We start from the raw sequence: 24,579 nt of genomic DNA on the forward strand, positions 1-24,579 counted from the left end.
TTGCAATCATCTCCCTTTGTTGATACTGACCTAGAGGGTCTGCGGCAATAATTTGCCTCCAGCTGTTTCTTTTTATTGTGGTGACTGTTATGTTGAAAATACTTTGGCTTAAACCGAATGAATGAAACCAAGATGTTAAATCATTCATATGGGTTGTCAATAAACAGCTTTGTCCTCCCATCACATTTACCTTTTTAAATTCTAGCTGTCCTGCAAATTGACTTTTGGGTTAACTTTTATGTTTCTGTTTACTTTTGTGATACTATGAGAGACATGGACAGCAACAACTGGAGCTATTACTCTGGACCGATTTCTGATTAACCACAAATATACAATTAAATGGAAGCAGTGAGAACGGAAGTAAACAACTTCAAAGGGGACAGGTCCGATGCCACTTCCTTAATGAAAGATTTCCTCAGCATTGCAGTCTGGAACATTCTCTCCTTGATATGAACCCCCACATTGCCTATAAAGAGTTTTTCACAACCATCTGGTATTTAAAATTTTTCTATCTACCTGTGACTTGTTTCTTCAATAGATATTTCAGTTCAGGTATTTAGTTTCCTGCTACCCAAAATGCCTGCCTTGTATGGTACCTTCAGGACAGCACACACAATAAATGCAGCTGATTAGAAGGTCATAAACAAGGGTTTCATTTCAGCCAACAGGCATTCCTACAGTTTAGCACGTAACTTGAAATTTCCTTAATTGGATCATATGTTAAATATATAGGGATGCTCTTATTTTTTTTATTTATTGTAAGATTTATTTATTTATTTTAGAGAGAGAGAGAACACTAGCAGGAGGGGCAGAGGAAGAGGGGGTGAGGGAATCAGAAGCAGTCTCAGAGCTGAGCATGGAGCCCATGGTGGCGCTCGATCTCACGACCCTGAGATCATGACCTGAGCTGAAATCAAGAGTCTGATGCCTAACCGACTGAGCCCCCCAGGCGCCCTGGGATGCTCTTATTTAAAGGAGTCATAGAAAGATGAGCTCTTAGAGTTGGCATTGAAAAGCTATGTTGTGTAGTTCCCAGCCCACATTAACATACCCCACCGGACAGTGCTTGAAAGTGGTCATTGAGCCTCTGTTGAAAACAGCCAGTGAAAGACAAATAGCTGAAACACTACTCCATAAAGGCGAGCATCACTTTCACTTTCCTTTTAGAAAAAAGAATCCAAATTTTTCACACACACGGGTTCGAATCTACTCGTTCTTGCGCACAGAGTCCATGCTACCTGCTCACATGTTTCTCAGTCACATAGATTTTTCCTGAAACACTGGGACACTTCAGAAATCCTCTAATGACCAGAGATTTCTAGCCGACAATTAGTCATGTGAGAATTGGCCAGTTCTAAGACAATGTCTGAGACAATCCGGTAAAGTGTTTGTGGGCTCTAGAAATGAGGGAACAATGTCCTCTCTTGGCAAGGAGTCTGGGCTAGCTCCGTGGAGCCACAGGTAGAATGCAAATTTGGAAAGTTGTGCCGCCAATATGCTTCAGCTGGAGAAAAATCTGTCGTAGAGATCCTTATCAGACATCCTTTTATTGTCTCCCTAACAATGGAGAGCAGTTCCACCAGCAGTCGTTTCGCATGCCTTTCTGAGCAGCACAGAGGCTGCCAAATCATCATCAGAAGAATACGGGTTTCCCCCACTGTCTGAAAGCAGAGGCTCCTACGAAGGCTCTCGCAAACCCAAATGGCAAAAAGCAAAGAAGAGACATTAACTAATGTCTCCTCAAAGTGAAAATCCTCTTTGGAATTCCACTGGTTAGCGAGAACAGGTATTAAAGTAGGTCCTTTGTAAAAGCAAAGTGGCATAAAGCAAACTTTCCAAAAGCAGGGGAAGCCTGTCCAGCGTGTGCAGGAGGGGAGGGGACCCGGGAGGAAGGGGATGGGGAGCTATTGGGGTCACCATGAAACGAGGGAGGGGGAACAGTGATGAGGATATTGTCTAGTTCGTGCCCATCCTATTTCCTCTATTCATTTTAAGTCATTTGAAATCAGGTCGATTTTAGATGTGTTGTATTAAAAACCATGAACATTATTGTTGTTGTTGTGGTGGTGGTGGTTGCTTTGGTTAACGATTTGCCTACAGGACTCTTGTTCCAACCATAACTATCTGATGACAACTTGTCAGGAAAGCTGAAAGAGGAAAAATAGAGCCTGGGAAAGAGAAACTCTCAAACCAGGATAAATTTTTGTTTTGATACCCATATGGTGTTAAAGCATCAAGGTCCCATCTTCCTACTTTGTTCGCTCACAGCTCATTTATAACAAGAAGCTCTTGATTTTGCTGGGAAGGGGTCTTCAGGTAGCCCCGACCTGTCGGCCACCTTCCGACCTAAACCCTAGCAAGGAAGGACGTGTTGAACCACAATAGTACTGGACCTTGGTGATGTTCCTTACTGACTTCATACAATCTTTTGTGCTCTATCTCTAGCAAAGCTTGTCATTTACTCCCAATGATCACAGGAAGAGAAAGAGAGTAAGTTACATATGCTTCTAATTTAAGGATTTTTAAAAATTTTTTATTTATTTGGGGGGGGAGGGATGGAGAGAGGGAGAGAAGCAGACTCCCCACTGAGCACAGAGCCCTACCCGGGGCTCCTCTCGGGACCATGAGATCATGACCTGAGCCAAATCCAGAGTCAGCTGCTTGACGGAATGAGCCACCCAGGCACCCCTAATTTAAAGATTTTTAACCAATTGGGCAAAGAGCAAAATTATTTGTTTTACTGTGCTTTTTCAGAGGAAATTGTTCGGTTCTTTTCCAACAATATTCATAAAACATAGTAGGGGCCGGATCCTCAAGTATAAAGATTACTAAGTTAGTCTGATGCCTGGTGGACTCCCATTTTCATGAGCAAAAGCCAATGTTGTGACAGTAACTGGGTTTTCTTTTCTTTTTTTTTTTTAAAGATTTTATTTATTTATATGATGGAGAGAGACAGCCAGCAAGAGAGGGAACACAAGCAAGGGGAGTGGGAGAGGAAGAAGCAGGCTCCTAGTGGAGGAGCTTGATGTGGGGCTCGATCCCAGATCACGCCCTGAGCCGAAGGCAGACGCTTAAGGACTGTGCCACCCAGGCGCCCAGGTAACTGGGTTTTCAATGGAAGCTGTGGGGGAGGGGTAAGAGGCCAGGTGCAGGGAGGGAGGGCTGCACTTAGGGATGACTTTCTGTGCTCACAGCCCCTTCTTCTCTGTCCCTGAAGAGACAGGGTTAAGGATAAAGCAGATGGAGATTCTGATAAGAGATGTAGGAGATCGTTTACTTAGTAAAATAGTATTTCAGTGCTTGGCCCTCACTTTTAGATCAACGGCTCACCATGCTTCTCATAGCTTCTCTCTTTCCTCTTGGTTCTCTTCCCTTGTGGGTGGCTTGTCCATTGCTTCTCTCCTCGTCTTGTGGAATGGAGACAACCCTGAACCCAAAATGCTGAGATTAAATAAAATGACAAAAATACAGCACTCTGTCCAGGAGGCTTCTGGCAGCTCTGATCTGTAAATTCAGAGATTTCCTTTGTCTTAGGGAGAAGCTTTCTGTCCTTTTCTCACTGGTGAGAGTATGCAATTGCTTAGAAATGTACTGGGGGTAAGAGAGAATGCTGCAGCCACAGAGGGAGTAGGACAGAGTCACAGAACTGGGAATATTGGCTGGCTCCTCTTAGAGACATGACTTTCCATGTCCTGGGCTTTTTCATGTTTGTTGATAATCTGTCACAAGGGTGAGAATAAAAATCACCTTGTGTCAAATTCTGATGCTCATGCTGTTTGATCCAATGTCATGAGCACGTTGGAAGAGGTCTCATTGGAACTTGGATGGTAGCGGTGTTGTTGACCTGTTGTCATCCTTTTTAGGCACAGGGTGAGTGGCTGGAAGAATGCAGGGCTGCTGCCATACTTGGGAGAACCACCAGGGCTGTGTGAGCCGCCATGCGAGTCCTTCCCCACCCTCAGCCCTGAGGCAGCCATCCCCGGTCCCGCCTGGTTAGTGGAAGTGGACATAGAGAGTATGGAAGGGTGTGGATGAGCTACTGCAACAGACTGAGTGTTTGTGTCCCCCCAGGATTAAGATGGTGAAAGCCTAATCCCAATGGGATGGTGTCTGGACACGGGACCTGCAGGAGGTGATCAGATCACAAGGGTTGAGCCCTCGTGAATGGAATGAGCATCCTTATAAGAGGAGGCCAGAGAGCTAGCTAGCATTCTTTCCATTGAGATCGACCATCTGCAACCTAGAACCAGGCTCTCACCAGACACAGGATCTGCCAACACCTTGATCATGGACCTCCCCATCCCCAGAACTGTGAGAAATGAATTCTGTTGTTTATAAGCCATCCAGTCCATGGTATTTTGTCAGAGCAGCCAGAGCTAAGACAGAGACAGACAGAGAGTGACTGCATCAACCAAAGACATTGGAGTGGAGATCCAAGCAAGAGGCTCTCCATGCTGCCTGGCTCCAGAAGACACACCCTCATCTCGACCTTCTCTGACTAGTCTCAGTAACCAGAGGGGAAGTATGCCACTGGCTAAGCAGGTAACATATATCCGGAACCTCCCATGTTGGCTTTAGGGTTACATAGAAGACACTGGAAACCAGAAGAAGCTGAATCTAGCAGGATAGACAGACACAGAAACATACAATTTCAATATTAATGTGTGATCTGTACTAGGGACACCCATCGGCCAAAGCACCTGGGATGGAAATGTACATTGGTTTATTCGGATTTTGTAGATTAACTTTACATTACTACCCAACTGCCCATATCTTAATAGCCTTCCCTTGCCTTGCCTTTTCTTTCTTTCTTTTTCTCTTCGGATGGCATGCTTGCTGAGAGAGAACTTAGTTCTTGAGTTGAAACAGTGGTTGGCAGGTGACACAAAGCAAAATTAACAGACAGAAGTACAGGGTGAATCAAGCCAGACAATTAAGGAGCTGCGTTGGAGGAGCTGAGGGAAGGAAGTGCAACCGTGTGCTCACGTGCTCTGCTGGACTGACCGAGAGCCGCTTCAAGGCCAAAGAGGCTTCTTGGACATAAGCCCCTGCCGTGCGGGTCCTGAAATGCACAAACTGAGAAACAATGGCCGGCTCCTTAGCTTTTATCCTTTCAGTTTAGAAACTAACAAAACAACACCCCCACCTTTGGGCCCTAGTCCAAAGTTAGGTGCTAAGTCTTTACCCCTCAAGCCTCAGAAGTGAACAGTGATGGGGCCCAGGTGTGAATTCTGTGTGTCAAGATTCCTCCAAATGTCTTTTTACACCTGCTGTCACATTTAGCTCTGCCAAAAGAGAATACTATTTTTGTTACCCCCATTTTATAGATGAAGCAAACTGAGTAATGGCTCATTTAGGCCACTTGTCCAGGTGCTTCCCTAGAGCCAGGGGAGTATAAATTAAGATATGGGAAAGGCACTTCTGGATAGGCCAGTTTCTTTCCTGAGAGGGGAAAAAAAAAAATCCGAATTTTTTTTGGAAGTCCTTTGCCAGCTGGCGATAGCCAGTGATCGTTTCCAGCTTGAGTTTGCACCTTTCGAGCATTCCCTCAGGAGCAGAACTCATCTAAGGAAGGAACAGTCCTGTGATGTCCAGAAACCTGAGAAGCCCTCCTAGTCCCCAAAATATCACTCCATCTCTGCCAGGGGTCGTGACCCTCTCTGTACTGTTGGAGGAAAATGTGAGACTGATAACTGCATTCAGAAAGGGGCACCTGGGTGGCTCAGTCGGCTAAGTGTCCAACTCTCAGTTTTGGTTCAGGTCTTGATCTCAGGGTCCTGGGATTGAGCCCCCACGTCGGACTACGCATTCAGTGGGGAGTCTGCTTCTCCCCTTCTCCCTCTCCTCCTGCACCTCCACGTTCTCTCGCTCTCTTTTTGAAATAAACAAATAAATCTTAAAAATATATATATATATATCTTTAAAAGAAAGGTAGTGGTCAACCTGAGCCAATTTTCACAAGTCAGGCAAAGATCAGCACTTCTTCAAAGAGGCCACACAGAGCAGAGAAGACAACAGGAGGGAGGGGCCGGAAGACAAGCCTCCCCGAGGCCCAAGGGTGCCAAGTCCGCGATTGCAGGGCCCACGCACCGGGCAGCGACGACCAGGGGCGCCCCCAAGTCTGCGAGGCTTAAGCAGCCTCAGAGTCTGGTCGTGCAACACACACCCAGAGCCTCCGTCCGGTGTCGTCCCAGTGTCCATATGGTCATGAGGCCTCCAGACCACTGGCGCTGTCCCATTAGCCGCTGTCTCTGGAGGCAGACATGTAAATTGTCAGGGCCAGATCACATCTGACAAGCCAAACCATTTTTAAAGGGAGGGGGTTAAGCAAAGCTCTTTCAGTTGCTGGAATTCACACCTTCCACCCATTCCACGAATCCCAGCGAATTCTCCAACCCTCCGAAGGTCCAGGCCTCACAGTGCCTGTCTGGTGGGTAGGTTGCCTGGGTTTTCTTCTTGGGTCCAGTCAGGAATGTTCTCATGATTACTGATTCCCTGAAGGTGGAGGCTGTTAGAGAGTTTTCAACTTCTTGTCTTTGTTTTTAAAATTCGAAAGCCCCCCCTTTATTTCTATAGAACAAGGGTGCACAGCAACGGAAAAGGGAGGTTATTCCAGAGATGAGAGACGGCTTGTTTAAAAAGAACAAAACAAAAAATGAAAAGTCATCAGAAAAAAACGAAAAACAAAAACCACTGATATGGAATGTCCTCCACAACCGATCTCCGATCTCGATTTCTGTGACTACTCAGACCTTGCACATGGAGAGAGACACAGAAAAGGAAGAAAGATCAAACAGAAAACAGAGAAAAGCTGACTGGGTTTTTGCATACTCTAGAAGAAACCTTTTCCTCTGCCCACTGACTCCTGGAGCCAACGTTCGGAGGCCCTGGGTGAACCCAGGAATCAGAGTCTCACTCATACATTGCATTGATCAAGAATCCCCGAACCTCACAGTAACCTACATGACTAAACTGTCACCGTGGTGACCCTCAGACAGAGTGCTGGTTCTAAAATGAGAAGCCTTCCCTAAATCCTCGAAGGCAGGAGTTGTGCAAGGTTACAGACTTCCATTGTACATAGAGCCAATCTGCTAAGGAAATTATCAAAAGTTACGCAAACTGGGGGCTTCTGGGTGGCTCAGTTGGTTAAGCATCTGCCTTTGGCTCGGGTCATGATCTCAGGGTCCTGGGATCAAGCCTTGAGTTGGGTTCCCTGCTCAGTCCGGAGTCTGCTTCTCCCTCTGCCTCTGCCCCTCCCCCCATGCTCTCTCTCTCTTTCGCTCTCTCTCTCTCCCTCTCTCTTTCGTTTGCTCACTTTCTCTCAAGTAAATGGATAGAATCTTCAAAAAAAAAAAATCTTTAAAAAAAAAGTTACACAAACTTCACAACCATAAACCAAGAATTGTCTATGATAAATTTTGAGAAGGTGACTTTAAAATCCGTGCCTCATCATTTTTGTTTGGGTTGGAGAGAGTTTTCAATAGCTGTCATTCTTGCTTTTCGGTGGTAAATTGCTCTTGGTCTAGCTTCATTATTACCAATCTGGTTTGATGTAGTTTATTTGATTGGCCCTATAGTGTGTAGTGATGCATTTTTGTATCCAGTTTATTTTTGGCCTATAATTTTCCAATTCCTAAACTGAGGTACGTGTGTTCTGGTTCAAATATGACTCTCCCACACCCTGTGCCTATATAAGCCCCGAGATGTGCTTGAATGGTAAAACCTCCAGGTAGTATGTACCATTTACACATTTGTTCTCTGTAAGTAATTTGCAAAGTACTAACAAGATAGTAACATTATGAGGTGGTTTTAGGTTTATGTGACACAGCTTTATAACTTGAAATGTGGTTAAGCTCATGTTTTTCACGTTCAGTAACTGATTCTTATATATTGTCAGCAAGTAGTTCGCTTCAATGTGTTTTGTTTTGTTTCTCACCATTTTATATGTCCAATAGAAAGTGGAAATAGAAAGTGTAGGCCACAAGGTTTTTTCTGCCTAATTGGGTCTTTTTTTTTTTTTTTTTAGATTTTTTTAATTTATTTGAGAGAAAGAGAGCAGGGAGGAGAGTCAGAGGGAGAGGGAGAATCTCAAGCAGGCTCCCCCTGAGTATGAAGCCCAACAAGGGGCTCGATCTCAAGACCCTAAGACCATGACCTGAGACGAAATCAAGAGTTGGACACTTAACCAACTGAGCCACCCAGGCGCCCCTGATTGGGTCTTGATCTAAAAAAAAGTTTCAGGGGCACCTGAGTGGCTCAGTTGGTTAAGCATCTGCCTTTGGCTCAGGTCATGATCCCAGGGTCCTGGGATCGAGTCCCATGTTGGGGATCCTTGTTCAGCGGGGAGTCTGCTTCTCCCTCTGCCCCTCCCCCTGCTCATACTCTCTCTCTTTCTCAAATAAATAAAATCTTTTAAAAAATAATAAATAAATAAGTAAATAAAAGTTTCAGACCTGTTACCTTTAGGTAGTTTAGAACAAAACTTAAAAAAAAAAATCTTAAAAAATATCTTGTGTCTGATGAGGTTTGCAATACACTCAAAGGACAGGAAATACTACATATAATAAATCGGGAGAGTACGATCCTCCCCTGTTCTCACCAACGTACCCCCACTTTAGGTCTAGAGTGGTACCCTACAACTTTAGCTTGCTGGGACTACTCCAGAAACAGAGTAAAGGAAAAAATCAGACTTTAAATAAGTTTGTCTCATTAGAAAAACAATGTATGTCTACGTTCAAAATTTTGGAAACCACAACAAAACCCAAAGACAAAAATATTGATGGCTCAGCCTTTTTACCACCAACTCTTGATATATTGGAATGTCTAATCTGAGTCCTTATTTTATACAAACAGAGGTATAAATATAGATCGTTGTTACAGAATTAGAATCATTCCGCACACACTGTTTTCTGAAGCGTTTTTTCCTGAGCTGTTACATCAAGAACATTTCCCCAGGTTATTAATGTTACTTTCTAAAACATCATTTTTGGGTTGTAAAATAAATGATGGTATATAAATATATCATCTTTATTTCAACAACTCTCCTGGGTCCAAGATCTTGTTAGGAAAACATTTCCATGTCCTCCTAGTAGTTAAATCTCTGCTCTTATCCAGATTCTTTCTTCATGATTAATTTCTAGGAGTGGAATCATTAAGCTAAAAGTCATGAATATTCATGGACCTTTTGAAACATATAGTCAAATGCCCTTCAGAAAGGGAGTCAGTACTTTTTTGTTCTTTAGAAATATGCGATGTTGGGTGTCAGAAAGCCTCGTTTCCTGCCTTTCCTGGAAAGTCTGTCTCATGGCCAGGCTGAGTGAGAATTGACAGGCCTGCTTTGTGAAGGCCACTCTAAGTAGCCCCGCCATGACCTTGAACTATAAGGACTGCCTTTGCTTCATACCCATTGTTGGGAATCTAGAATGCAGTGGGACGAGTACTGAGCTTGGAGACAGAATGTCTGAGTGCAGGTCCTGACCCACACACTAACTAACTGACTAAATTAAGCAGAGAATCTCATACCTCTGGCTTTGTCTCCTCAACTGTAAAATGAAGGACTTGTTATAGATGATCTCTCTCATGTCTTACAACTCAAAATTACATAATTTTGTCATGTGTCAGACAAACCATCAATCTATTCATCGGCACAGGCAACTTGGAAGACCGTGAGCTCAGTGTCTGGAAAGGGCCAAGTCTAGGTCAGCTGAGAATGTTGACCACAGATGGCACAAGATGGCCTTAAGATAAAAGACATTCCGTGTTTCATGAATGTCCCATGAATTTCATCACCTCTGATTGGTGATAATCACAAATAGCAAGACTTGGATACTCAGAAAACAACTCTATTACCCCTATGGGATTCGTCTGTCACGGAGCACTCTAAAAGCCACCAGATGGACACCCAACATTGGATGCTATGCTTCAGGACCATGACCTGAAGCGGAGGTGAGAAGTGGGATCTCATTCAGGGCAGTGAATTGTCCTAAGTCAGTGGCCAACTTACTGACCCTAAACAGGGACATTGTGTTCTTTAGTTTTTCAACTGGAAAACAGCCCAGAAATGATATGGTCTTTTAGCCAGATTAAAGTAGCAATTTGAAGGCGGTGCATATGAGCTGAGATCACTTTTTGTGCTTTGCTAGCAATGCTAATTTATGACTCTCACCTAATACCTAGTTTCTCGGGGGGCTGGGTGAGGACAAAGACACACTCTGCTAAAAGGTGGCTCTCTGCATTGGTTTATCAGTTATCACATGGATTTGTCTGCACTTAGGCTTCCTAAAATAAGAAGGGAAAGCTGTTTAATTCTCCTCTAACCATGAGAACTATACTTTACTGAGAGCTTACTATGTGCTAGGGACTTGGCTAAACACTTTACATACATTAGCTGATAGAGTAAAAACAACTTTGTGTGCAATGTACAACTATCCTCATTCTAAAAGACAAAGCAACCAGACAGAAACAGGCTAAATGATTTCCCCAAAGTCACACACTTAGGGAATGGTGGGATTGGGATCTGGATTCAGGTCAAACTTCAAAGCTAATAACAAAGACTACAATGACCCAAACAAACAAATGAAACTTATAAAATGAAAAAAAAAGTGTTCTAAGTTCCAAGGCAGAGAGGGAGAGAGAGAATCACAAGCAGACTCCCTACTGAGCGCAGAGCCCGACACGGGGCTTGATCTCACGACCCTGAGATCATGACCTGAGCTGAAATTGAGAGTCAGACACTTAACCGACTAAGCCACCCAGGTGCCCCTACTTTATGTTATTTTTAACGTTATTTCTAATCTGCTAAGCTGATTTCATGACTGACTAATGGGACCTGCAGTTCGACATAAGGCACCGGACAATAAGCATTTGATTGACAGCGACCCTTTGCTCCAAGACTAATGGGCAATTCCTTCAGCATTTCCACTGCCTTCCCCCAGTCCTTCCCTCTCTGATGCTCACCCACCAAGAGAAGGATCCAATGCTGCACACCCAATATTTTAATTCCCCAAAACTTTTCTTCTTTTCCTACTCCAAGGGAAGTCTGCCCTCTAATGATATAAAAGCACCATTAATTTCAGAGATTCATCTCCTAATAGATAGACAGAAAAGGAGATTCTGAATGTAAGAGGGTTGAAAAGAACCTTAGAGTTAACTGAATCTCAACTTTTTGTAGAAGAAAAGGGAAACTGAGGCCCAGAGGGGCACCAGCCTCCACGGTCTCATATGGAGTGTCTGCCTGTAAGAGAGGGCCAATGTCTGCATCCCAGCGTGGACCAGCAGGGCTGCCTCTGGGACTCTGAGAACTGTCTCTGAAGGAGAAGTATGGGGAGCTAGATGCCAAGGCCCCTGCGTGGTGCTGGAAAACAAAATCGAACCCATATTTTAAGGAAGACCCTTTAATTGGGACTTAAGGGAGCAAAGCAGGAGGATGAATGTAGTCTTGATTCTGAATATTTTGACCAAAATGACATCAGAAAGTTCTTCTATGGGGTGCCAAGAAGTAAGCTTGATAAATTGCTGTGAAAACAAGAGAGCACTTTACATTTCGGCGAGGAAGAGCCAAAGGAGAGGCAGCGTGGAATTTCTCCATCCTTCTGCTCCGTGCAGCTAAAGCACGCTGTCCCTCCCACCTAGTCCTCTTTAGTTTATATCAGACTGTGTTAGGGTCGTAGTCCTTGAACAACTACATCATGGTCTGATGAAAACAAGGATGTCCATCTTATTAACCATTATATCCCAGGTGGTTATGTAGGTTTTCTGGTGAATAAATGAATGAACGAATATTTGCATATGGCTATGTTGTGCTGGATGCATTTGGAAAAGAACTTTTATCTGCTTATGTCCTACTCATCTTTCGAGATCTTTTGTATAAACTCATCCCTAACTTACCCAGAAAGAATCGGGAATTGTTCTCCTGGTATCCCTTTCTACTTTGTGTATGCCTTGCTGGCTGCCACTAGATTGATTATTCAGGCATTTTTGACTTTTTATGTTCTACCAGTTACCCTCACAAAGAATAAATAAGAATAAATAGAAGCGTATGTCAGTGCTCACTCTAGATGCGGAATTGGAAGGCACTTGACAAGAGCTACCATTCAGAACCCAGCCCAATCTCTAATTAACTGACCCTATTTTTCTCTGGGGTCACCGATTGGCTAGCTGTCTAGGCTGAATAAACAAGATACAAGGAGAATAACGTTTGTGTATGTGTGTATACACATGTATGTCTGTAATGGGAAGTACCATTTAGACAGCGCCTGACATACCCCCCGAAACCATTTAAAAAAATCATTAAAAAAAAAAATTCCCCTGGGATCGACTGAGCTGCTGTTTGTGATTGGAGTAACAGACGCTCTCAGAACAGATTTTATCGGTTGCCTGTCTAACAGCAGGTATGGGGACATGAAGGTGTCTTCACTACCTGGGAGGGAGGGCATTTATCACTCTAATCCCTGCAAAACTGATTCAACTGAGAAATATTCCATTGTGCTGCACCCACCGTAAATCTTACCTTCCTCAGCCCTTGTACAGCAGGAACTTATCCTCCCCCTCCCTGATAGAGCCTTAGAAAAGCAAAAGGAATTTAGTATTATCAATGTGCTGGTTTATCAGATATGAATTCATTTGTTTTTCCCAAAATGACTTATCAGCATGAACAGAGCGGGCTGGCCCAAGTGTGAATTGTGCTCCAAATACCCTTTCTGAGTTCCCCCGAACTCAAGAATGTTTTATCACCCAGTTGTTTCCCCTGTTTGTTTGTGTTTTTTTAACTTCTTACCTATTGAGATGCATTTCTGGGTCAGGATCCCTGTAAAGACACCAGGAAATGGCGCTGCTGAAGGGAAGGCCTAGCTCAGGCTCTCTGGTGGTCCCCGTGTCAGTCAGGGTTTCGGCTGTCATCGGGAAACGCCGGACGGTTGGAAGCGAGATGAATTGCCTGAAGACGGCTCCCAGGGCTGAGTATCTGGGGCTCCTCTTTGTTCAGTGACTTTGTGTGATGGTTTCTATTCCTGTGTGGGCACAATGGAAGATGTCCAGCATGGAAGGCAGGCAGGGCCCCGGGGCCCAGCAACCCTGGGTGCTAAGCAAACACCCCAGGAGAAAGAGAAAGGCTTCCTTCAGCCTCATCTTGTTACCTGCCTCACCACACCTCTGAGGGGTCCCGCACGTCCCACAGTGACTTGATATGGGGCAGCCTAGCCAGGGCCTCGTTCTTCCCAGACTCTTGGATGCCTGACGTCATCTTGTTCTACGTTTTCAAGACAGGCTCTCATCTTGTACCTTCCTGGGCCAGACTCCCTCCACAGAGGGCTCCACAGCTATCTCCGTCCCACCAATGTATGTGGGGAGGCTTAATTCAGAAAGCCCTGACTTTTTTTTTTTTTCAATCCCTTGAACAGAAAGCAAGCCACAACTATTTCCATAAAAGTGTCTTTGCATGTGCAGAAATCTTTCCAAAAGTGAAATAAATAATAAGGGATGTCAACTTAAATTTCTTACTAGAAATATGTAATGATTTGGGGTAAAGTCAAGTCCTTCATGTTTGTGGTTCTTGCTATAGTTTTATTGTCCTAATTCCACATTCCTTTAGGGTCTCTGTGACTTACATCCACACCCACATGACACATCTCACGTGAGGAGGACCTGGAATTGAACCTGAGAGAGACCGTCAGCATTTTCTGGTAACCTACCAAAAATCCTTTCTTTTTAGCATGGGGCTGTGTGATTTTAGAACAGTCATGTCGATAAGGACCATAGAATTATAAGGATGCCTCTGAGTCCAAGGCTAGACTCATATACCCATGCGAGTTTATTCAGCTTTTCTTATGAAAACTTCCCAAGGAAGTGACTTCACAAACCTCCTTCATGAGATCTTACAGCCGTGGAGTGTCTAAGAAGGGCAGTTCAGGGGCGCCTGGGTGGCACAGCGGTTAAGCGTCTGCCTTCGGCTCAGGGAGTGATCCCGGCGTTATGGGATCGAGCCCCGCATCAGGCTCCTCTGCTGGGAGGCTGCTTCTTCCTCTCCCACTCCCCCTGTGTGTTCCCTCTCTCACTGGCTGTCTCTATCTCTGTCAAATAAATAAATAAAATCTTTTAAAAAAAAAAAAAAAGGCAGTTCAGCGAGAAAATCAAAGTCAAGGTCAAGACCAGCATATCTGACAACTGTATGTGTGTACTCCTGGCTTAATGCAAGTGTGAGGCAGATGTGAGGAGTTCAGCTAGCCAGGTAAGAGACTCCCAGCCCTTGCAGTTACCAGAGGTCAGAGCGGGAACGAAGAAAGGACCCAATGTGAAAAGTCGTAGGTTATTGGGAAGACCGGTATCTGAGGTCCGGACAGGAAAAATATGGAAAAGCCAAGAAAAAGTCAGGAGAAAACACCTGTAGACAGATAATGCTGCTGTAAACCTGGTTCTTACTCAAGGTCAGTTACAAACAGAAGTTGTGTCTATGGTTCTTGGTGTGGGGTTTCCTGAGGACAGGAAGGATTTGTCCACCTGAACTCCTTGAGCACATAGGTTTGAAGTGTGCCACTTAATTTCTTTATTTTATTCTATTTTTACTAGTTTCAGTTTAAAGTATGTAACTCTGAACGTATTTATGGACACCTACCCTCACTGGAGATGTGGAAGTCCCCTTGTCTCCTTTAGCATTCTGTGAGGACGTGCGTCTCGGTTTTCATTTCTCTAAGTTACCAAAGTCGTGAACGCCAAGTTCTGCCATGCTTAGGTTTTTTTAGAACGGTGGCTATCCAAGGTCACGACACTCTCTTAGTCCACAAATTTTGAGACTGAACAGCACAACAAGGAAAGTTATCAGGTTATCTTAACAGAAAGAAAACACCCTAGCCCTTCCCCCATTAAAATTCTGAATAGACCCTTTTTCTGAAGTTTCTTATTTATTTATGAGAGAGAGAGAGAGAGAGAATGGGGTGAGGAGCAGAGGGAAGAGGACAAAGCAGACTCTGAGGTGAGCGCAGAGCCTGACGTGGGGCTTGATCCTACAACCCTGATATCATGACCTGAGCCTAAACCAAGAGTTGGACACTTAACCGACTGAGCCATCCAGACACCCCCGAAGTTTACTTTTAAAGCAAGTTACATTTTTAGTGAGGACCAAAATACCTTCTTTGCAAACCCAAGCAAATTTAAATAGTCTCTTCTTACCTGAAAGGCAGAAGACCCTGGCTATAGATTTCAGAGAAAGCGTGTGTCTTTATAATTCATGCTTAAAACATTGTGATAATTCTTTACATTGCCCCAAATGAAATGGGTTACTTATTGGCTCTTGCTACTCCCTCAAAGGGGGTCAAAACTGTGAAAAAAATTCTTCATATGGGCTTCATTTTCATTTTCACGGTCACTAAAATAAAAAGAAATCTTAGTCATTTTCCACCCTATGTTTTGATTGAAGGAGAGACAATGTTGATGTTAAGTGTTAAGGGATAGGGTGAATTTTCCCTATGACTTTTTAAAACTTCGAAAATAATTTAGAAGTTTTCTGCACGGCTCATGATCGATTTGGAGCCCTTCGGAAACACTAGTAATGAATGCCGCTGGAGGCTGTCTAGTGGCCAGTGTGTCGGGTAGGATTTCGATTCTCTTGGAAAAACACTGGACAATGAGATGGATGGCCAAAGGTGGTTCTTGGGGCCGCACATCTGGGGTGCTTCTTCATATGGGCATTGTTTTCTTGCTGTATTTGAGCACAGTGGAAAATGTCCAACATGAAAGACAGGGCTCGGCCTCAGCAGCCCTGGTGCTTAGCTGACGTAGATAGAATCAACCACCATCCCCTAACTAACATATTTATCAGAGCGCCAATCACTTTGGTGGCATTTATCTGTGGCTGTGTCTATCCTGAACTTGCCTCTCTAGCACCAGCTCTGGGGTCTATACGATGAAATCTGTAAACGCACAGTTTGACGCTGTCTACAGGGTAAAGTCTAAGCACCTGCCTTTGGCCTTCTAAGCCTATTTCCTCTGCTAATCTTTTCACTGTGCCCAGAGCATAGTTAATATAGCTCCATCTCTGGGTCTTTCCCCCATCACTACCCTGCTAGGAATACCCTAACATCTGCTCTGGTTATTGAAATGCTACTCATCTTTCAAAATACAGTTCAAATTCAGCTTCTGCCGAGAGGCCTTTCCACCACTGGAGTCCGTTAGAAGGTATCATCTGTACCACCTGTTTGGCCTCTACTGACCCATTTGATGTTCCCCTCAGATCCTGTATTGCCTCCTCATCTACATTTTAAGACTTTTAGGGACAGAGACCATGTCTCTAATACTCCTTTATAATTCAATTTTTCATTTATTGACTGATCCATTCATTTAAGAAAATTGACTGATCATGTATCACGGGCAAATACAATTTTGTGAGGAAAGAAAAGGAGAGTTAGGGACAGCCCTTGACATCAAGGACCTTAAAATTAGCAAGAAAGCTCTTCCTACGTAACGAATTCCAAAATAGAACAATTAATGATTACCATTAAAAGAGGTCTAATTTCTCCATTGATAAAGAATGTAGGGGTACCCTGCCCCAGAACCATGAAGGAAAGATTGCATTTTACTTTTTATTTATTTATTTATTTATTTATTTATTTATTTATTTTCTTTTTTTCTTCCTTTTTTTTAATGTTCAGTTAGCCAACGTATAGTACATCATTAGTTTCTGACGTAGTGTTCAACAATTCATTATTTGCATATAATGCCCAGTGCACATCACGATACATGCCCTCCTTTCTTTTTCTTAAAGATTTTATTTATTTATTTGAGAGATAGAAAGAGAGAGAGAAAGTGCACAGAGAGAGAGAAGGAGAAGCAGGTTCCCTGCCGAGCAGGGAGCCCAACTGGAGGCTCAATCCCAGGACCCCGAAATCATGACCTGAGCCAAAGGCAGATGCTTAACCGACTGAGTCCCCCAGGTACAGCGGCAACATTACATTTCAAAACCTTAATCCTAAGGTTTTTAGCATGGTATCCTAAACAGCTGAATGTCTGCCATCCCCACGGAGCTATCAGAATAGATTGCATGTCCTCTAACTAGTGTTTCTTTTTTTTCTTTTTTTTTATTTTTGTAATTTTAACCTTTTTTTATAATAATTTTTTATTATATTATGTTAGTCACCATACAGTACATCCCTAGTTTTTGTTCTAACTAGTGTTTCTACCTGAGAAAAGTCAGAAGCAAAAGTGAGGCCAGCTATTCAGCAACCCTCTGATAACTTGACTTTGCAGGAGCTGCTAAAGAATAAGACTCCTGTGCGGGGTCTTTTTAGGGCAGACAGAAAGCAACTCTTTGGTTCATTTTTGCAGTATCTCAGTGAGCCCTGGAAATGTGTGGCTTCAGGAATGTCCTGCGATCTGTGTGTGTAACTGGTGATAACTGGTGTATGACCTCTTTCCTGAAGGCCTTTCTTGCTGATAAAAGAGTGGGACTAATAGGGCAGAGGAAATAACTGAGAGGCACCATCATCCCCATGAGTTCTTATTTCCTCCAGTACCTTTGGGCCAGAATGAAATTGATCCCAAAGAGAAGAAGGTATCGGTCCCCTTCAAGTGAACGCTGTCTGTGCAGATTGGTAATAGCCCTGATTACATTTCTGCAGAAAAGCTTCAGCCGTCCCCTGACTTCTGCCTACTTCCTAAAGAGACAGATTATAAGAAAAGAATTGTTCCCAATGCTTGCTGCCTTCTCAAGTTGATGTTCCCCTAATGCTGTTTCTCTTCTCTACTGTTATTCATAAAATCTCTTTTTTTTCCCCCAGTGGATTCACCCAATCGTATTATGTTCTAAATTATTCTAGGGCACCTCTGGAATTTAATTTTTCCAAAGATCTAGTGTCTCGATGATTCCATAGAGTAGTTTCCTTCCAGGTACTTTTATTATGGCAATAGAGAATGAATGAAATAATTTTTTTTTGAATCTATAGTGTTTTCAATTCTGCATTCATGAACTTCCCCTCTATAAGGGCTCTGTCAGAAAATGCTTAGATCTTTATGAAGCATTTTCTCCACAGAGTCCTTTTAATAGTCAAAGAAATAAATTTGTCAAAAGAGATTTGCTCTAAATACATTCTTGGAATTTTAAAGATGCACAGGTCTCCAAAATCAATTATTTTCTATGTTGAAAGTCCAAATCATTTCTGATGAAACTTTTTGTCTTCTTCTCATATATGACACATCTAAATGACAGTATTTGTCCCTTCCAGGAAGTCCTAGTCCTTGAACAAATCAAATCTACTCTTTTGTTTGTTATAAAACTACAATAGTTAAATGGTACATGTGTGAAGAGCAAGGGGCGGCCAGTGAGGGTGGGGACAATTTTAATCAATGAGGTTGAGAGGGGAGTAGAAAGAAGGGATCTCATAGGGCTTTGAAGGCCATTGTGGGGGTGTCGACGGGAAGTCAGGGGAAGAAGGTGTGGAATGGGGATGTAATGTGCTTGGCCTTATTTTCATAATATTACAATATTAAGATGAGGTCAACCATGGCATTTCCACTTAAAAGGGAAAAAAACAGAATGGAGATGCCATTGACATTAGAAGAATTCTAAAGAGAAAATCGTGGGAGGATAAATAAGGAAAATTAATTCATCATTAATTAATCATTGTACAGTGCTTTTGAAATGTTCTTCATACAAGTTTGCATAGGAGCACGCTCCTCTTTCTTTCTCCTTTCAAAAATACCATCACTAGTGTCTTTTTTGCCCATTTATTTCTATCAATACAAAAATACTAAATAAATACATCTATATATGCACAGTTCATCATTTATGAATTATGCGTTTATACCTACATCATATAGAACAACCATAAAGAATACATTTTAAAAGAATAAGATAAAAATGAAATACTTTCAAAGTAATTTTTATTTCATTTGGTACTATTTTGTTAATAGCCTCATCTTCTACATATTAATGGTATCAAATAGTTTTTAGCTCCCACTTGAAATATTAATGATGTTTTGAGTGATGTTTTTAAATGTCTTTCTAATTGCAATGGCTGATATTTCAAACCACAGACCCATCCTTAAATGAGATTCATTCTTAATCATAATGACTTTAAAACTATATATCAAGGAGTCTTTCTGATTATTTTGAATTTTTTTTGAACTCTTGTTATTTTGACTTTTTATTTGATATTGGATTAAATAGTCATGGTTTTTACCTCCTACTTTGGCCAATGAGAGCTTATATGGGACTCAAAAGAATAGGCTTCACTATTTTTTCCCTTTTGTCAGCATTATCAATATTATCTTAATCAGCCATCTCTTCCAGCCATTTTTGTATGCTTTTAATCACTTTGTGAGATTTAATTTAGTAAAGCCAGATAATATCTGGAATCCACTGAACCAGGCAAACACAAATGACAATATACGCCTACAATATACATATACAAATGACAATATACAAGGACAACCAGCGACCAAGGGACTAACAAGCCTTTAGTAGTGCTTTCTCTCAGGATCCCTCATGGCCCATGGGTGATATGGCATCTTCTGTCATTTGAACAAAGGGCAACAGTGTCAAGACACAGAACAGAGACTATAAAGTTTATAATTTACTTCCGTTCTGGTAAAACATAAATGAAAATAGTAGTTCAATATTTTCTTCCTCTGCTGCCAAGACTGTCTAGCTCATCAATGATGGTATGACTATCCCAACTTGGAGCCCTCTGGATAGGAGCAGAAGAGTTTTCTGGAACAGTTGTCTGGTGCACCTTCAGTATAGGGATGTATATGACCTCCTTCAACCTGATGAGAGGAAATGGTGTCCTAGAAAAGGATAATAGTATATAAACACTAGTCATAAAAGACAGGAAAATGGGAGTACCAAAGTGGTTGGGAGTTGGATGGGGAAATATGGGGACTTTCAGAGTGTCAGGAGCTGGGTTTTGGAAGGTTAAGATCTGACTGAGGATCACTGAAATGAGAACACAGGAAAAAAAGCAAAAAAAAGGACCCCTAAATAGGAGACAAAGTTCTCAGAGCAAGGGCCTAAATCACCTGAACACCACAAACTCAGGCATGTCTGGGCCTGTCTGGAGGGCGAAGAGACCCCCGTAGACATGCCGAGGCTAAGGGCTGAAGCCCGGCAACAGAGATCTCCCAGGAAAGAGGCCACTTCTTAACATCTGGGCCTGGGTCCAACGGGGAGGGAGAGGCCAGGTTGGCTTGGGGCTTTACGTCAGTGTGGGCCACAAAACTCAGATTATCTTCCAGACTGCCCTCAAGGAGAATGAATTTAGTGACTAGAGAACTAGATGTCTTGGTTTTCCCATAAAGAATGGGAAACAGAGATGCTGAATTGTTGAAAGAACAATGAGAAACTAGGAACTCAGTACCGCTCGGTGTCCCAGGAGCCAAAGTATGAGAGTAGTATCCATTCAGTTTAGGGAGCTGAACAGAAAGGCAGTGGGGGTCATAACAACATCATTGCCAATGTGGGAAGTGAGAGAAAATGCTGCCAACCTAGTGGCTGGCTGTGTGTGGGAGCACTGGAGAGAGCTAAATCCCAGAGACCAACATGAAGGAATGAGAGAAGAAAGCCATCCTGAGAGGTGGAAGGACATGGAAACCTCTCCCAAGGAAAGTTTTTTTTTTTTTTTAAAGATTTTATTTATTTATTCGACAGAGATAGAGACAGCCAGCGAGAGAGGGAACACAAGCAGGGGGAGTGGGAGAGGAAGAAGCAGGCTCATAGCAGAAGAGCCTGATGTGGGGCTCGATCCCATAGGAAAGTTTTCTAAGGCACCTGGGATTCCAGTTATCTCTTAATGGATGCTGAACCATAGATTTCTGTTTTATTGTTGTTACTTATCGTAACCTGTTGAACCTATCTAAAGATAGGCTAGCAGAAAAAGTTAATGAATATATAAGCTTTTCTCTCTTTTCTTCTCAATTTAAATTTAGGATGGGAACAGATAGCATCTTCAGTCCCAGCTAGATTTCAGAACTCTAGAGCCAATCTAGCATAGGGGTTCAAAGCTTATATCTTGGGTCCAACAGACCCAAAGTCATACTATTCACTAGCCCTAAGACTGAGGCCGGGTTAACCTCTCTAATCTTCAATTTCTTCAACAGTAGAATGGAAATTGTAATAGTATATACATCTTAGAATAATAAACAAACTAAAGGTTGCTGGAGGGGAGGTGGACGGAGGGGTGGGGTAACTAGTTGATGGACATTAAAGTGGGCACTTGATGGAATGAGCACTGGGTGTTACATGCAACTGATGCCATCACTAAATTCTACCTCTGAAACTAATAATACAGTATATGTTAACTAAATTGGATTTTTAAAAATTTTTTAAAAAAAGAATAATAAATAATAATACACCCTTAGTATACCTACTATATTAACCCTATGGAGCATACAGGGAGCCAGCAATTATAAGAGGGAAGCCCAGACAGGGGGAGTAAATTTCCAAATATTGCAAATCAGATTCTGTTCAGTGCCAAGTAAGAGCATCCCCAGAAAGTCAGTGAAGTGGACTAAATGAGTGAGGAATATGGGAATCCCACTGCTGTCTGTTTGCTCTTCACAACAAAAGATCTTCTGGAGGCTTCTAAAATGCCCCTCTTCTCCTCAACCCCTTCAACTGAACCACTAACAGATAGGCTTTAGTACAAGGGGTATGCGTATAGCACAAGATATATTTTGGGAAGAACAAAATTTTCCCACTGCCAGCCCCTGAAATAATGCATGTTCGTATATAGACATATGTACGCCCGTGTATACTTGTGCTCATAAGGGCATGAGTGTATGTGTGTGTTGGTAGGAGTGAGTGTGTTTCAGAGAGCATCTTTAATAGATTTTTTTTTATATTCTGAAATAATCCAGGATATCTTAATCCCCAATGAAGGTAACATAGGAGAGAATGGGATTCTATAATCTCCGCAGGACAAGCTTAGATTCTTTCAAGTGGGTCAAAATTAATTAACTAGGATAATGTGTTAAGAATAGCAGTAGGGGGGCGCCTGGGTGGCGCAGTCATCAAGCTTCTGCCTTCGGCTCAGGGCGTGATCCCAGCGTTCTGGGATCGAGCCCCATATCGGGCTCCTCTGCTGGGGAGCCTGATTGTTCCTCTCCCACTCCCCCTGCTTGTGTTCCCTCTCTCGCTGGCTGTCTCTGTCAAATAAATAAATAAAATTAAAAAAAAAAAAAGAATAGCAGTAGGGATGCCTAGGTGGCTCAGTCGGTTAAGCATCTGACTTCAGCTCAGGTCATGATGTCAGGGTCCTGGGATCAAGTCCTGTATCTCCCGGCTGAGTGGGGAATCGGCTTCGCCCTCTGCCCCTCCCTCCACTTGTGCTCTCTCTCAAACAAATAAATAAAACCCTTAAAAAAAAAAAAGCTGTGAACATCCAAAGAATGGATGATATGCCAGCAAATAGATAAATTCCCTTCGGTACAGAAATTCAAGATATTTCCCATTGGAGTTCGATTTTCCATGGTCCTAACTATAAATGTTGAAGAAGTTACAATGCTGGCTCCTCAATGTTTCATGTCTGTTTTTATGATTCATTTACATTTGTGTTTTGCGCTGAGGACATTTATTTATTGACTTAGCCCCTCATTAGAGTGGAAATGGAAATAATACTCTCCTAGAGAATTGTTCCTCTCGTGGAGTAGTGTGTGTGCAACAATGAGGAGTCATTGGCCGTTTTACAAGACCCCAGCCTGACCCAGCAGCATCTTGCCTTCTGCGTGGGCTGGACTGAGTATACCAATTTGTATGCCCTTTTAAAAAAACAAATTTGAAAGGGACCAACTGAAAAATACCCCTGGGTGGCTAAGTCGGTTAAGCATTGGATTCTTAAAAATATGTATTAGTTTGCCTTGTGCAAGGATGCTGTGTGTCCCACTACCTTCTTTTGTGAATTCTCAGACCTGGTAGAATCACACGCTTGTTTTTCTCAAATTTCCTCCGGAACAAAGGTACAGGTCTTGAAAGAAACCAGAAGAGGGCTTATACAAAAGTCAGAGTAAGTTTTAAAATGCAGTTTGGAGAACAATAAAGGTACATAATTATTATTTTGCCCAATTGTAGAGAAAGAGACCGTGACAGGACCTAAATTCTTGTTAGTGTTTGGCCCGCTACAACAGAGAATAATTTACAAAGGTCCCGACAATTTATAACACCTCCTTCTCTCTTTATTGTTTCCAAAAAAATTTTTTTAATGATTTTTTTTAATTATATTATGTTGGTCATCATACAGTACATCCCCGGACTCCGATGCAAAGTTCGATGCTTCATTAGTTGCGTATAACACCCAGTGCACCATGCAATACGTGCCCTCCTTACTCCAAAAAAATTTTTATACTGACCATAGTGAGAGCTAGGCATATCCATAAAAGTTAAAGAGAGGATTGAGATAATTTGAAATTAGATGCATAGAATTTTAAATAATAGAAATTTAGATGCATAGAAATTTAGATAATTTGAAATTAGATGCATAGTAAAAATTTAGATAAAAATAAGACTCGCCACACTTGGATCGCCACGAAATACTGACAAAGAGAATGAACGCAGCAGTAGGAATGTATAGTTCTGGATTTTAGCTTGGACCATGAAAGCATCTAAACATTGATAACGTGATTACAGATACTGAGGATGCCTCGTAATGAACACCATTACTATTCCAACCTCAACAACCAAGGCCACGGGAGAAGGCAAAATTGAATGAAGGCTTTTGTGAAAATGCAGGGGTTTCCTAATTATGCTGGTTCTTTCAGCTCAGCACTTTACAAATGACCCTGACCTGAAGAAACCAGTAAAAGGATCCAGAGAGGCAAACTGTCAGATGGGAGCAAGATACCAATGACTAGGCAGATGGCATCACTCAGATTGGCCATTTGGCTGTCCAATGTGGACATGCCCATGCCCATGAGGAAACTGGGGAGGCGGTGGGGTGAGGAAATTGGGTGCATGTGTAACTGCAGCCAGGGACCCAGTTCCCAGAATGATCAGGTGTCACATCCCGAGTCCAGACCAGCCTGGGGAGCAGCAGGACAAGAAGGATGTCTCGGGCATCAGTGGACAAATCTCCATCAGCCCAGTGGAATGAGGCCGTGGCGGCAGTGGTGGACAGCTTAGCACATCTCCAGGACACAGTCTGCAACGTTCCCTGGTGGCGGGAAGTACACTGCCAGGGCCCATCGGTCCTCCTCCAGCAGCTTGGTGCAGACAGATTGTGGGAGCATTCCAGATGTGTGAAGGCTGGTCATGCTTTACACAGCAACCCCTTTGTCTCTTCCTGCCGCAGAGAGTGAAAACACTCATGAAGGGCGCCTTAGAAAGAAGGGGGATGGTCTGGGTGTTTCAACATTCAATATGCTGTGTCCAATGTGGATGCAATGTTGTCTGCATCTTGTAAGCAATCCAGATGGTCTCCTTTGATGTGTATCTGGCACTACAGAGAATTTAAGGGAGACAGAAAATACTCTGAATGTTGGGTCTGAAAGGACAAGTGTCCAAGACAAGAGCAAAGGCCATGGTGTCAACCTCAACTCTTTTCCAGAGCTTTTTCCGAAATATTGATGGAAGAAATGCCAAGGAGCTTTGGGTGGTCAGGGGTT

The sequence above is a fragment of the Ailuropoda melanoleuca genome, chromosome 5, assembly GCF_002007445.2.
Source record: "Ailuropoda melanoleuca isolate Jingjing chromosome 5, ASM200744v2, whole genome shotgun sequence".
Classification (NCBI taxonomy): Eukaryota; Metazoa; Chordata; class Mammalia; order Carnivora; family Ursidae; genus Ailuropoda; species Ailuropoda melanoleuca.